General features: G+C 37.0%; 1 protein-coding gene across 2 annotated transcripts in view; it reads right to left on the reverse strand.

Annotated features, from left to right (window-relative positions):
* Positions 1-15,793, reverse strand: part of LOC128744245 (stress-activated protein kinase JNK) — a 107,139-nt gene that overhangs the window by 18,308 nt on the left and 73,038 nt on the right. For both annotated transcript variants that reach the window (XR_008412375.1, XM_053841101.1), the window contains exons 4-5: positions 11,369-11,447; positions 3,752-3,992 (exon numbers count right to left, since the gene is read on the reverse strand). The gene's annotated coding sequence lies outside the window, so the exon portion shown is untranslated. The remainder of the gene's footprint in view (positions 1-3,751; positions 3,993-11,368; positions 11,448-15,793) is intronic.

A 15,793-nucleotide genomic window follows, 5' to 3' on the forward strand; every position in this document is an offset into this window, starting at 1 on the left:
AGGCATTAATCATTAAATTCAGCTAAAATTTTATAAACTGAACTGTGTAGTATGCTTAATACTTTCTGTTTCATGTCATATATCTTCGGAAATAAGAAGCACAAACTAAAAAATGCCGAAACTGTACCGGAGGTCCATTATAGGTAAAGGGTCCACTATAGGTTAACTTACACTACTCTTTACATCGACGCGACGACTCGGCAATAAAATAAACGAAATATTCATGCTGAGAATATTATATTTGTGTAGTTACTAGTAGATCGATGTTTTCATACATAGAGTAAGGAGGGGTAAAAGTGCGATGGGGGTAAAAGTGCGATTCAATGCTTTATCGGTACAGATTCCGAGTAAATTGACTGCATTGGCATGGATGGGTGACTACTTTGACAGCTTGAATCTAACGTAAACTTTGGTTACTTACGAAGCATTGTTGCTGGGTTATGTGCAAATGTTATTTTAGGGCGGTTTTGATGTAATTTTTCGTTATACGATATCAACAGGAGGATATTACTTGTTGAAATTTTGTAGCAGCGTTTTACATCACTCACATATCTGTTTTGAAAATAGAGTTAAAAAAATTTACAAAATATGTTTCGCTTTTGCATAATTTAATCAAACCCCGTCAAGCACCTAGCGGGGTAAAAGTGCGATTCATGGACGAGACAAAAATGTATAGCTAATTATATACAGCTTTAGGCACTATTTTACAGATACTAGAAATGGAAGATTTACAGAAAACTGTGTGCTCTACAGATGTTGGCCGAAGGAAAACAATGTTTGATGAATGAAAAGTTTCGATCTGACGGAGACTGCAACACACCAGCGCAAAATAGGAAAGGTGCAAATTGAGAATATTGCGCACCGAAACATACCGCAGATTGAAGATAATATGGTTTTCTAAGATACTGCTGAGCTAATTTCATGGACTCGAGCTTCGCACTTTTGCCCCGCTAATGGGCACTTGATCAGAAGAATGAAGAATTTATTTCGCATAACACTATTATTCCAGATGATTTATACTTGAATGTGAAGACATTGAGTTACTGCATCACTATAAAATATATTTTGTTGTCCTTCTTTATGTATCACGAAAATTGATGACAACTTCAAACATCGCACTTATGCCCCGCCCTACTCTAATGAAATTTTTTTTTGAAGGCACCCCTGGCCCCCTCCAGGGAAAATTCGTAGCTACGCCAATGGCTATTTATGTGTTGGCCATTCATAAGTAATTCATCGTCTATCATGCATAACCTCCATTATTCCTGATGGCTGTATGCTTATTGTCCGTACGCTTATCGTTGCGCACCTATGTTTTACCGCGTGGTCAATTCATAGTATTTTAGTGATAAACATGTCATGATAGTTTTTGTTGTTGCTCCTGTTGTTGCGATTTTCCTCAATATTTACCTAATTCGGAAACTTCGTATCCCAGGAACCAAGCGTAAAGCAAATATGTTTTCATGGAAATGTAAGTAAATTTTCTCAGTACTGTGGAGTAAGTCTCACTTGGAACTTTGAATGGTGAAAATTTTACGGTAGCGCTATTGTTCGTTTTATTGTTAACACTAGGGAATCAAAATGCCATTGATCATACCCAGAAATAAACAACAAAAACGAAGAGCCATAAACCAGTTATTCTCCGTCTATAAAGCAAACACAGAATGTATCACGACAACAAAATTAAAGGACAAACAACTGTCGTCTCACAGGGATGAGTAGGATAACTTTCGGTGAGAATATATTTTGATACACACTCGCTGAGGATATATTTTGATATAAAAATAAAATATGCGTTTATAGCAATTCGGCTGGTTAAAAACAATACTTGACAGAAGAATACAATCAGCAACTTGAACAAAATGGACAAACAGCGAAAAACTTGAGAAAAAGACTAGCTTGCTTTGACTCAAAGTCTGGCGTACGATGCTCACCACTGGTAAGTTACCAACGTTACCTTGGTAACTACCAGACACTGACGCTGCCAACACAGTGTGCCATGACTAGATTTGTTGTCATGAAACGATTGTATTCACGATAAACAGCTACGATACCTTGTTGTTGTCCTAACTTTCATGCAATAGTGACAAACTTTCATCATGTATTGCCCTAACTCCTAACATTTTGAAGTAGAAACAATATCATTGTCTGTTGTGCGTTTAAGACTGAACCATTGACGTCATGTGTCATCGTTATTCATTAGGCAAATACAATGCAATCGTGAAATTTGAGCTTTTGGAAAAACATTTTGGGCATTTGTATTATCATCGGAGCTCATTATCCCGCGTACAAAGTTATAAAAAATTGTAGGATTCTTCGGATCATTTTGTATGATAATTTTGAATTGTATTTTGTTTCGTTGAGAGTTGAGACTGTAGGAATCAGTAACTATTAGTATATCTTAAAATAGCGCCATGTCGAAAGGTTTACCCTACAAGGGATTGGAATTTGATTGATTTAGATTGATTGGAATATGAAATGTAACTGTTTAGCTAAAGTTGCTCAATTTTTCTCATTTTTAGGTCGTGTGACCGATTTTAGTTAAACTTTTTACCAAAAGCTTTCACCTACACAATTGTATGGCTAGTGCATAAAGGGTTAAATCGAAAACCTTGTGAGCTGGTGCGGTACCCGTATCCAAGGCAGAACCTCGAAGTTTGAAATCGTGGTGAAATTCATCGCCCTCAAGTCTGCGTCCTTTTTAATCAATAGAATGACCCTGAACAGTTGGTCACTGCAAATATTCCTTCATCAATTAAGCTCAATTTTCAGTTTCGAGGCAGATATTTCCATAATTCCTTCGGAGGGAGAACGGATTATTACGATTCCAGAGATTGATGATTGCGTACCGCCAAGAAGCCAATACAAGTAGAAAGGGAATTTTTTTTACGTTCTCGAATTTTTGTTTGCATTTATTATCGCAAATTAGTTATACAACATAACAAAAGTGAAATAATGAGTCTACCGAAAACCTAAGTTATTTTTCTCAAATTTAACCAAAACCAACTGATGTTTTAAATTTTGTTGGCTGAATGATTTATTCTGCAAAGCCTATTGCAGAAGATAGGTTATTTAGGGGATTACAACATAACACAGGCAAGAACATTATTTAGTGGAAATAATCTGTTTGCATTGCAATGGCTGAATCGGTAATATTGATTTACTTTTTGTCGCATAAAAGTAATTACGCTGCATATGTGGATTAATTCAATGCTCCACAATTTATCAAATTTTCTTTTTTCGGCGTTCTACATATTATTTACGTTTCATACAAAGTAAACAACATCAACAAACTATATTTTTAAACTGGTTCTATTGATCAAATGTTTGAATTGATTTTTCCAGCGTTCAAACAATTTACATTACTGCTATCGCAGTGCTATCGTGTGTCTACGAAAAACTTGCTGGTTAAAATTCCGTCTCTTGAACAATGTTACAGTTTCAACAAAGGCTTCTGATCGAAATGATAAAACTTTCTCTCAGGTATTTGCAAAGTATTCTCATATTCAGGATATAACCATACAACCTCAGCTGCACATGCGACGAAACCTTTACGGTCGGTGGGTGCACCGAAGATAAATCGGTAATAAATGGATCGACATCCCATTCACTGCCGTCACTGCTCCAAGCTTGGTAAACTTTGCTTATACAGCATCCTCACAGCAAAGCAGTTGAGTGCCGCCGTGTCTTCGGTGGATTATTTCGAGCGCTACAAAATCTAGGCAGGTGTATCGTTCGTAATAAAACTTACCAAACAATGCCTTGAGCACCGGATCCGATCGGTTTTAGGTTCTGGTATCGCTTCAGAATGGTAAACTTGGTGTCGCCCACCTCGACGGTGTAGAAGGCGTGACGTGAGCTCATGTTGCAGCCACCAGGTTCGGTTATCCCAATGTTGTTAGTCCTTTAATCGCTGCTGTTGCTTCTGCTGCTGCTGATGCTGCTCCTGCTGCTGGTTTTATGATTATAGCTGTAGTTGTTGCTGTTATTGTCTGTAATGGATGGAGATAAAATGGCTTTTTAATCTCGGAAAACTTTATCTCTGCCAAATAAACACAGCTGGGAGTAATTAGTTTGAAAGGTGTTAATTTGCTCGGCCGAGCGACTGGGAATTTTTATTTGAGTTCGTGTCAAAGTGCATTTAGAATAGTACTAACTATAAGTTTTTTCTAAAAATAACTTAAGAATTTCTTCCTTCAGAAAGGGACAAAATGAGGGTTGTGAATCATTTTTACTTCCAAAATTGGATAGATGGAAGGAAGGGAACCTACGCTCAACCACTCACTCACGTCGGCTCAACAAAAGACACCGTCATGCCTGGAAAATGTGTGCTGACTGGGAAGCAGATTTCGGTGTGCGCCGTTTCGGGGTCGCTTCTGCAATGAATTTGTCAGCCTTTGTTGGTGTGGAAGGCCTTTCGGAGCCTGCGGAGAAGCTCTGCTTTATGGCGCAGTCTGTTTCGCTATTCATAGAAAATTGGAGCCGCTAAAACGTGTCAGTAAGCAATCTGTGCAAAGAGGAGTATTTAGCAACATTTCACATCCGCTGTTCATGCACCGACTACTGCCGACGGGGAGTTGTTGCTCTCCCCACTGGGGTGCTGACTGAGTGCCGTGTGGCTTTGATGTGTGTTTATTTTTGTTCCGTCTCTGTGATGGATGGATTCAAATTACGCGGAGGCATTTGCGGTCCCCCATAATTGGCAATTTTAACACGGGACTCGCTTTTAGAATCATGAATGAATTTTTGAAAATTTATCAAATGAGTAATTTAAAAAGTGAAACAATCACTAACGGCGAAATTTTTTTATGGAGACGTACGGTCAATAACGTGTATTTAGTTGATAAAAGCTTTCATCATTGAAACTATTTTGATTGAAAGTAAACTACTTCATAAATTTTCGTCAAATCGTTTGGTTCCTCAGAAAACCACAGCTTCACAGCGAAAAAAAAGATTTAAGCTCGAGAATAATTTATCAACTTTCTGGGGCTTTGATAATGTAGATCTAACTTTGTGGTTCATAGCAAAAGCTAACTTCTTTACACTGACTGCTCTTCCGTGCCATGGACGGCGGTCTCGTGGGAGTGGAAGCTTCTGGTGCTGCTGCCACCGGCACAAGGTGAATTATAAGTTCATAATGAGTTTCAATTTTTTTAAATTAATTATTTACACTGACTGGTGGGGGCGAATTATCGTTTGTATTTTCATTGCACTCGTTTTGCTGTGGAAGTCTAGTTGCTTTTTCCTGCACAAATTGATCAATTGGATAGGTGGCAATGATAGTTTTCCGATAAATTGAAAGTTGGAAAGAGATTAAAATGTCCATTTACTTTGATTGAGGGATGAAACGAAAGTTGGAAAATTATGATTCTTTCATGTTTTTTTTTCTTTTGTGACAAATGATATGATGTTTTTTCCATTTTTTTACAAATTTATTATAAATTAAATATAGATTTGTGGAATAAACAAAACAGCCATAAGATTTGTGAAATAAACAAAACAACATTCAATAAAGTTCAAAATGATGTACAGTTTTGTTCATATCAAGATTAAAAATCTCTTAGAAAAAAGAGAACAGGATTTTTTAGCGTCCTAGAGAATATAAAATAACACAAGAATACTGAGCAATAGAATATGAATGATGGAAAATGGAAAATAGTGAATTACGAATGAAAAATGAGCCAAGAAAAATTGAGAATAAATAATGAAAAATGGAATAAGAAGAACGAATAATCAAAATGGAGTAGTGAGAACTGGAGCGAATCAAAAATCGAGAGTGAAATATAGAGAAAAATAAAGAATTAAGAGTAAATGAATTAGGAGAATGAAAAATTACTATTATACTATTACGCTGTCATGGAGGCAACAAGACTTGAATGGATCTGGCGTGAAAATTTTCGAAAAAGGAAACACGGGAATAAAGAACAAAGAGTAAAAATTAATAAAAATAATTATAATGGAGAAAAAGGAATGAAAAAATAAAAACAAGGGAAATAAAACTTGAAGAATAGAGATTGGAGTCTGAACTGAAAAACAGAATGAAAACTAGTAAAAATGCAAAACGGGAATGAGGCATCATTTTTCGGCTATCGCGGAGGACCCAGGTTCGAATCCTAACCCCGCAGAAGTTACGAATGACCTAATTGCCAGCTTAGCCAGTGACTATAACCAAACAAAAAAAAAACAGTCATGAAGAGAGGACAGACATAGTATTTGGAAATACCACGATTAAGAAAATGAACATGAAACCCGAAATACCATTCGAAATAAGATTGTAAATAGTAATAGGAATGTGTTCTAAAAATGGGGATACAAATTGAAGATTAAAACATGAGAAAGGATGGAAAGGAGAAAAAAAAAAAGAAACGTAAAGATTGGCGAATGAGAATTGAAAATTTAATATGATTAATGAGAAATTGCTGACAGATGTAAAAATATTGAGGGAAAAAGAAGAAACCAAAAGTACGCTAAACTGAACAAAATAATAGAATAATAAATGAAGAATAATGGTCGACGAACGACGACTGAAAGTAGGAAAATGAAAAGTAAAAAAGTGCAGAATAAATGCTGTCTGTCTGTCTGTCCGTATGTTCCTTATAGAATCGAAAACTACTGAACCAATCAGCATGAAAATATGCATGTAGAGGTTTTTTGGGGCCAGGAAAGGTTTTAGTGATGGTTAGAAACCTCTCCCCCCACTAACAGGGGGGGCTCCCATACAAATGAAACACAAATTTCTGCATAACTCGACAACTAATCAAGCAAATAGAACAAAATTTGGCATGTGGGTGTTTTCGGTGACAAGAATTTATTCTATGGTAAATTGAGACCCCTCCTCTCTATAAGGGGAATTATAACTCCTCTCCTCTTTAAAAGGGGGGGCTTCCATACAAATTTCCTCATAACTCGAGAACTAATCAAGCAAATGGAACCAAATTTGGCATGTGAAGGTTTTCGAGGGCATGAATATTTTCTATGGTGAATTAGAACCCCTCCCCACTTTAAGAGGGGGGCTCCTATACAAACGAAATACAAATTTCCTCATAACTCGAGAATTAATCAAGCAAATGGAACCAAATTTGACACGTGGGTGTTTTTGGAGACAAAAATTTTTTCTATGATGAATTGAGACTCCTACCCACTTTAGGAGGGGGGGCTCCTATACAATTGAAATTCAAATTTCCTCATAACTCGAGAACTAATCAAGCAAATAGAACCAAATTTGGCATGTGGAGGTTTCTGAAGGCAAAAATATTTTCTATGGTGAATTAGGACCCCTCCCAACTTTAAGAGGGGGTGCTTCTACACAAATGAAATACAAATTTCCTCATAATTCGAGAACTAATCAAGCAAATGGAACCATATTTGGCATGTGGGTGTTATTGGAGGCAACCATTTTTTCTATGATGAATTAGGACCCCTTACCATTTTAAGAGGGGGGCTCTCATACAAACGAAATACAAATTTCCTCATAACTCTAGAACTAATCAAGCAAATGGAACCAAATTTATCATGTGGGCGTTTTTGTAGGCAAGAATATTTTCTATGGTATATTTTCTATGGATTTCCCCACTTTAAGAGGGGGGGGCTTCTATACAAATGAAAAACAAATTTCCTCATAACTTGAGAACTAATCAAGCAAATGGAACCAAATTTGGCATGTGGGAGATTTTGGAGACTTGAATTTATTTTATGATAGTTAGAGACCTCTTACCCCTGTGGTAGGGGGATATGGACTCTCATACAAATAAAACAGAATTTTTTGCGAAACTCAAAAACTAATCGAACTCGAGAAATTCGAGACTCTTCCATAAAACATTAGTCAATACAAGACCACAAAAACTATCTATAGTAACACTAGATCATTCAGGACGAGATGGTCGCGAGTGTTGCCGGTGACCCGCCGTCGGAAGCGCCGCCCACTGGGGGGCTTGCAAAACTCGAGATTGTGACAAAGATCATCCGAGATTCATGATTTATGTACAACACAGGTTAATTTGTGGCAATACGAAGTTTGTCAGGTCAGCTAGTTAGTAATAAAAAAAAGAATACAGAATTTAAAATGTGAAAACAAACAACGAGAATGTAGGAAAACGAGAAAGGAGAAGGTGTTCAAAAGTAAGAATAACGGTATGGGAATACTTAGTAGAGAATAGAATGCAAGAATAAAAGCGGAAAATTAAACAAAACGGACGCTATCATGAAGGCACAAAGTATCAAAAATTAGACTTAAAATGAGGCTGGAAAACAGAGTTTGAAAAATTAAATGAAATGAAATGAATGAATTTCTATCTGTCTGTCTGTATGTTTCTTGTAGACTCGGAAACTACTGAACCGATCAGCGAAAAAATGGGGTTTTTGGGGCCAGGAAAGGTTCTTATGATGGTTAGAGACCCCTCCTCCCGCTAAGAGGGAGAGCTCCCATGCAAATGAAATACAAATTTCTTCATAACTCGAGAACTAATCAAGCAAATGGAACAAAATTTGGCATGTGGGGCTTTTTGGAAGCAGGAATTTTTTCGGCAGACTCGGTAACCTATTGGCTACAAAACTAGATGTGCGCTATACTAAAGAAATCATTAAAATAATAAATGAAGATTAATTGACGCTCGAAAATTACAGTATGAAGAGTTAGTAATGAAGAACGAGCAAAAAATTAAAGGTTGAGCAGACAAAATGTTAAGTTGATAGTGAAGCGCGAAAACCATGACAATAAACAACTAAACTGTGCCAATCTAACTAAACTAAAATAATAAACAATAAGAATAATGAGTAAAAAGTATGAAAAAAATGAGAAAAGCTTACTACAGAGTGAATTAAATAGCAGGAAAAAAGTAGGAAATGTAAAGGATGCAAATGAAAATTGAGTGAAAAGTGAGAATAAACGAGAAAAAATGAAAAGATAACACTGATGAATGACACATATGCAACTATAAAGAAAGAATGAAGAGCAAAGAATTGAGGAATTACGAATTCAAAATAGTGAACAAAAAATAAACAATGAAGAATTCAAATTGTTAAATGAAAATAAGAGATGAATAATTGTAAACGAGGAATGAAAAATGAAATAAAAGCATTGATAAATGAACGAGAAATAAGGAATGATAAAAAGAGAATGAAGAGTGAAGAATTCAAAGTGGAAAATGAAAAGTGCCAGGTGAAGAAAGTTTAATGAAAATAATGGATGGATAATTGTGTTCAATGAATGAAAACTGGTAATTCATAAAAAAATTATGAAAAATTGAGAACAAGTATTAAAATAACAACAATAAACGTAAAGAATGTAGCATAAAGAACAGAGGAATATAAATGACTGGACTGGACTAGCGAATGGAAAACTAGAAACGCAGTTTAAAAAGTAAATGATGGAAATAAAGAAATACATTAAAGAAAGGATGAAAAACATGAATGACATGGATGAATATTGAAAAAAATTAAACGAACAATGTAGAAAACCCCTGTGATAGTTTCTTCTAGGACTAATGAAATTATAGGGGAACTAAAAACTGGAGATTAAAGCGCAAAAAAAAATAGAAAACGAATAATAAGGGATGACAAACGAAGAATTTAAATCAAGATTGAGAATATACCTAAATAATAATTTTTCGAATAAATGATTGTCGAATGATTTAAAATGATACTAACAATGATACCAGGTATAACAGGTAAGAGGTTAATTATCTAAATGATCATACTTAGTAAACCAACGACTGCTTTACGTCACTATCAATCTATTGTTAAAATGTTTCTTGGAATTGTCTGAATAAACTACCTGCCTACCGCTTCAACATTACTGGCGCAACGAGAAGGTCGTAAACAATTGTCGTGGTTGCGGAATAAGACAGATCGGATGGCTGAATACATTATTCACCCGGTCATTGTTTGGAAAACCAACATTCACGTGGTGAAATGCGAATTTCGCACCATTGTTGGATCGTTCCTTTTCTTTCCTTTGGAAAAGTTTTTCAATGTCTCCGTGTCGAGCTTGTTGACGAATGCCGTCGTGACTCGCAACATTTTGCAAAACACAGTTCACCCTTCAAACAATGGTCTTTGGTTGTGTAAACTCGCTCTCTCTCTCTCTCTCTCTCTCTCTCTCTCTCTCTCTCTCTCTCTCTCTCTCTCTCTCTCTCTCTCTCTTCGCCGCATTACACCGGTATGTACGCGGGCATAGGACTATCCGAAAATCAGAAGATTAATGTTCGAGAGTGCCCTGCATACACACAAGGTTCGAAACACTGCAGCCCGAGTCGCATTTCGCCGCGTTGGATGGGTGCCAGTGGCAAACAAACTTATCGGGTCACGATTCCGGCATGAACTCAGTCCGGTCAGCCTTTCGGCGTCATCATTCATGCGACGACGAGGCACGCCCAATGCACTAAATTACAGTTTATACGTTTTATCTTGATGTTGCTTGCATTATTACAAAATAACCAGCATTTTGTTTCCCCTTGGTGAAACCAACATATTTTTTTTTTGGAAAATTATACTGAAAGCTCAATAGCCAAAGTTGTCTTCGGTAAATGAAGGAGGAAAAGAAAACCCGAAATTTTCGCAGTAAACCTGTCAGGACAAAGAAACGAGCTATTCAGTTCTTCAGCGGGGTAGTTTAATCCCATACGACTAGGAGCGGCCAGAAGACCGGGATGGCGGTTTGAAAAGTGGATTTTTCAACATCATCATCATTTTCCACAGCTGGTAAAATTCGAAGCGCTTCCGCAGCGCAACGGACGACGTGCAATCCAATTATAAAATCATTTGCAGGAAGATGATGTCCATCGTTTCCACTTCGAGCGAGATTGGCTCTACGTTACACGGTGCCTCGAGAGCTTGAAGTTGAGAGTTTTTTCTTGTAACTGCAGTATATGTACACGAGCTTTCCCCCCTTACAGTGGGATCTTGTTTATACGAATTGATTTCAAAAACTTGGATGTTGTTCAGTTGGAAATGTAAATTGATGAAAATCTGGATCGATAAGTCATACATTTTTCAGTCGAGCAATTGTTCCAGCTTGGCACGATTCCACGGAATAAAGATGATTATTATTGTGGCAAAGATTTTAGCCAGCGTTCCCGGCTCCGATGAGACAGCTGTGCCAAAGTGGACACGGAAGCACATTTTTTCCTGCTTCACCAGTAGCGGAGCAGTTGATGCTGCGGTACCGGTGAAAAAAAAAACAGAATATGATCCTATTGAATAATGCATATCGGTAAATCCTTGTGAACCCGACAGAAGAGAACAGCAAGAGAAAAGAAAGGACGGTGAGACTTTATTACTACTTGGAGGATTATTTTTCCGGCGTCTTTAAATTTTCATTGCGCACAGATGCTAGCATCGCAGAAGGTGTGAATTGTTTGTATGAACTTACCATAATGTAGAGGGTCCCATTCTACTTCGGAAGATATGAAGGATCTATGATTGTTCGGCGAGGACAGCAAAGACAAAGCCTGGAAATGGAGAAAAAAGTGGTTTGAGTTTTTTTCCGAAAGGCATGGCATTAGTAAAGGTTCTGGTTGAACTTGCGCAGTGTTGGACAGTTCAATTTATCGGGAAAAAGGAAATTTAGTTTTAAAACATTTTAAATGTTAAGAAATAATAGACGAGGTGTTCACATTTAATGGAGACGCATTATGCTTTGTTGAAATACCTACGACTGCGAACTTTTAGTGCTAGATTTTATAGCTCAGTTACGAAGAAACGGTAGTCCAACTTAAACAGATAAAAAGAAACAATGGCAATATAACTTAATGTAAAAAAACATTGTGCAAACCGGTTTCAACAGGATGTGGTTGCGCCATTCTGTGCAGTGCCATTTTTCGATTTCACGCTATGAACTGCGGAAATAAAATAAATCATGCAAAGAATTGCTCCGGTTTGGCGTTGTTCAAAGCTTTACCTGTTTATTTTGCTAAACTGGTTGCATTTTTATTGTTGCTGAGCAAAATAAATCTTTGCCCTGTCTGGCAATTTAATCAAGATAAATACATACAGGAGTGTAATTCCAAATATTCTATGACAAGATGGTACAAGCTATGATTCATTTAAAAGGTCGTAACATAGCAGTACGTATACATAGCATAGCAGAACGAAAAAATTGCATAATGTTTCACAGTTTCAAACCTGTGTGCATAATGCATAATTTATAATTTCCAAGCAGAAAACTCTTCACCGCGAAAGCGTTTACTCATTTTATGATGATAGCATTAATGAGTGTCAGTTTAATTACAACGGTGTCATCGGACGGTACACACGAAAGGCTTACCCGTCCGGGATGGATTTGTTGACCCCGAAAGCATTTTGCGGTTTGCTGGTACTACTGAAAGCGTCTGGCAAACAAACCGTCGTCGCCGTCGCCGTCGCTTTTCGGTTGGCGTCCGCTACTAACGGGTTTGTTTTGATGATGCTAATAGGATTAATGAAAATCCCGTGGCTGGAAGTTATAATTGCCATTCGTACACAGAATTGAAACTACAATAATGCGGTTTGTTTGCGATTGCATAAATGTACAACCGGTAATGTTTTGCGCGGATGATAGAGAAGTTTAACAACTAAATCAAACAGATTAATTCTAAAATAGAATCTTCACGTAATTTAAAACATTGTTTTAACTCGTTAGAAAAAGAATGTGAGACACCACATGCGACTTAAATGCCACTTTTGCAAATAACGCTAGCTTTACCAGCATTAAACAAATCCACAGTTCCGGTGGAAGATATCGGTATTTCAGGTCACCCGGTAATGATGTGATATCCAGGCTCAGGTGTTCTGTGCTTTTCCAAAAGCAGTTTTGTAAAACTAATCAGCGACTAATGATCGGATGATATATCAATCGATTGAGGGAGGTAAAAAAGGGATTAAAAGTAAGCCCGTCATAAATATTATATGTAAGAGGAATTTTCTTCCTTTGTCCTCTGAGTAATTGTGTAAGTCTATTCAACAACTGTACAAATATTTATAAATAAAATATGAATTTCATCATCCTTTTTTAACAAAAAAAACGCTTCGTTTGGTTGTGCAAAACAAACAGTTACGTATATGCATTTTATGGTGGAAGCCATCTCCTGAACAAAAATTTATTTAATCTTAAGCACTTTTAAAATAAAACGAAAGTAACTCGACTTTTGAAAGATTGAATAAGAAAAGTTATCAGATTAAGCCCGGAAAGAAACAGTGTTGTCCAGGGCAAATTGACGAGCGGATAAGATATGTAACAATTTGAGTAGAAACCCCTTCATATTGGATGTCAAACCTAGTCAGGTTTAGGTGCTCTATTCCGTTTTCGAAACTTCTGTTTTTATTCGACAGACTTCGCAGCCACATGATAGAGTATAGCATAATTACGAGGCAAGTGGTACAATCCTCTTGACTGCAACAGCCTCTCCCAGCTGAGATTCGAACATACAACGACTGGATTGTTGTTAGGCCAGCATCGTATCTCGAGGACTGAGAGGCAATTCCCAAATCATAAATAATAAATCTCAAACCTTAAACCTCAAATATAAAATTCTGTACCACAAATTTCATATCCCAAATTCCAGAAACCAAATCTCGAATTTCACACCACAAATTCTGAGTCATAAATCTTAAATTCCAATTCCCCGAAACCAAATCTTACTCCCCAAATATCTAAATCTAAATTCCGAATCCGAAATCCTAATGAAGGGGTAAGATTATCTGGTGGGCAAATAGTTGATAAACAAAATTGGCTAAACGGAGAGCATCGCTCGAACTCTCTGCCCAGACTGCCCAGTGGCAACCATTTAGCGCCAATGCGAAGGCATACTATAGAAAGGGTCGTGGCGTTTTCTACGAACCATGCGGAAATGTTCTTATGTTTACTTCGCTCTCCGAGTCACAAGACACGCAGGAGCAGCAGTTTAAACTGCTGCTTTTGTTTAATTTCAATTTTGTTTTGTTGCGCGCACCCTAGGAGAAACTGGGCTGCGCATTCTGTCTTATTGTTTTACGCCATTGTTGGTCGTTCTATTTCCCGACCATCGCGGCTACTTTTGACTAGTCATGAATTGACAGGGACTTTATCCTCTGGGTCCAGGCTAGTTTTTAAATTCGTTAAATAATGAAGAACCGTAGGAGACATTGTAGCGCCTTTGGCGAAGACCTCAAGACCTTAAGCACTTGCTCGTTTCTTAAATCAGTGTTCCTTACAAGTTTATTATTTTTGACAAGACAAGACAACCACCAACCATATGCCCAGATTTTTATCAGAATTTGTTCCAAATTTTATAATAAATTTCAGACCAGATTTGGACTAGACTCTATCTAGATTATGGATCACGTTTTTGATCAGCTTTTGGACCAAACGTTGGACCACAATTTATTCTCAGACTTCGGACCAGATTTTTGGTTAAATTTTAGACCATATCCTAGAACTGAACCAGGTTATAAACCATTTTTTGCACCACATTTTTGATCAGATTTTTTTGGACAGCTTTTGGATCACAGTTTTTTGATCAGTGGTTAAACCACCAACCAGATTTTGGTTCAGATTTTGAACCAGATTCCGACCATAGTTTGAACCTGGATCACATCGTGGACCACATTTTTTATCAACTTTTGCTCAGATTTTGGACTTGCATCAATGCTATTTTTCTCTCATTTTTTTGAGTTTTTGGTTTTTTTTATCTTTTTCTTGTTGCGCTATTGAACTTCAACGAGTGAAATTTGAGTACTTTATCCAAATATCCATATGTTAAGCTGCTCATCTGATAAAAAAAACTTTGATACGATCTAATACGAGGGAAATATTTCGGTACGTTCATTGTGTTATTGATGGTTCGGTACGACCATTTATAAGTAAAATGATTCCGTACGAGCATTGTTAAATAAGCTATATGGTTCGGTACGACCATAGATGAATTAAATGATTCTCTAGGATCATTGTTGAATGAAGTACATGGTTCGGTACGAGTACAAAATATTGAAACGGTTTGGTACGATAACTAATAAGTCAAATCATTCGGTACGATCATTGAAGTACAGTGGAATTTCGGTTTTGGCAGGCCCCGATTTAGGCAGGGACCGCTTTTAGCAACACAAAATATTTCACTTAAAAATGTGCTCAATTAGTTTTAGCGTACATGATCCAAATGACAAAAAATGTGCATAAAAAAAAGTTTAAAGCTGTAGAATATTTCACAAGGCAATACACTCAACCCCCGCTAATATGAAAAACACCTCGTTCAAATCAGGCGAATTCATTTTTAATCTGAATATTTGGTAACGATATTCATTTGCACATACGCGCAAGGCGCGCACCCTATAAACTTGTTATTTTGATTTGACGAAAACAAATGGTTTGAAAACATTTTGAATATGCACGAATTTTGAACGGCCGGATGGTAGAAGTGGAAATTGGTTCGACAGTTTGAAAAATGGTCTATTGTGGGTGCTGGAGAGAGGTAAGTTGCATTTGAGCTATATTTCCGAAGCTGCTAAGCAAGAGGAAACGCATTAAGTTTTTTCTTTTTTTCAATTTACCCGGTCAACGATAGTTGACGGTAGTGGGTACACGGTAGTTTTATTCGACGTAGGACCATGTCTTACCGCAGGGTGTCAAAAGATTTGACAGTACTGTTGCCTGGCTTTTTACACATAAAACGGATGCAATCGTGAAGAAATCGATGATTAATGGTAATTAATAAACATTTAACGCATTTATGTTCCATTTCTTAAAAACAAAAATAGGGTCTCACGATTGGCACGTTCTCGACCCGATTGGTTCTCGATTAGCAACATAGGCGGCACGCATTTGTTGCCCAATTCGAAATTCTAC

This window comes from Sabethes cyaneus, chromosome 3 (assembly GCF_943734655.1).
Source record: "Sabethes cyaneus chromosome 3, idSabCyanKW18_F2, whole genome shotgun sequence".
NCBI classification, from domain to species: Eukaryota; Metazoa; Arthropoda; class Insecta; order Diptera; family Culicidae; genus Sabethes; species Sabethes cyaneus.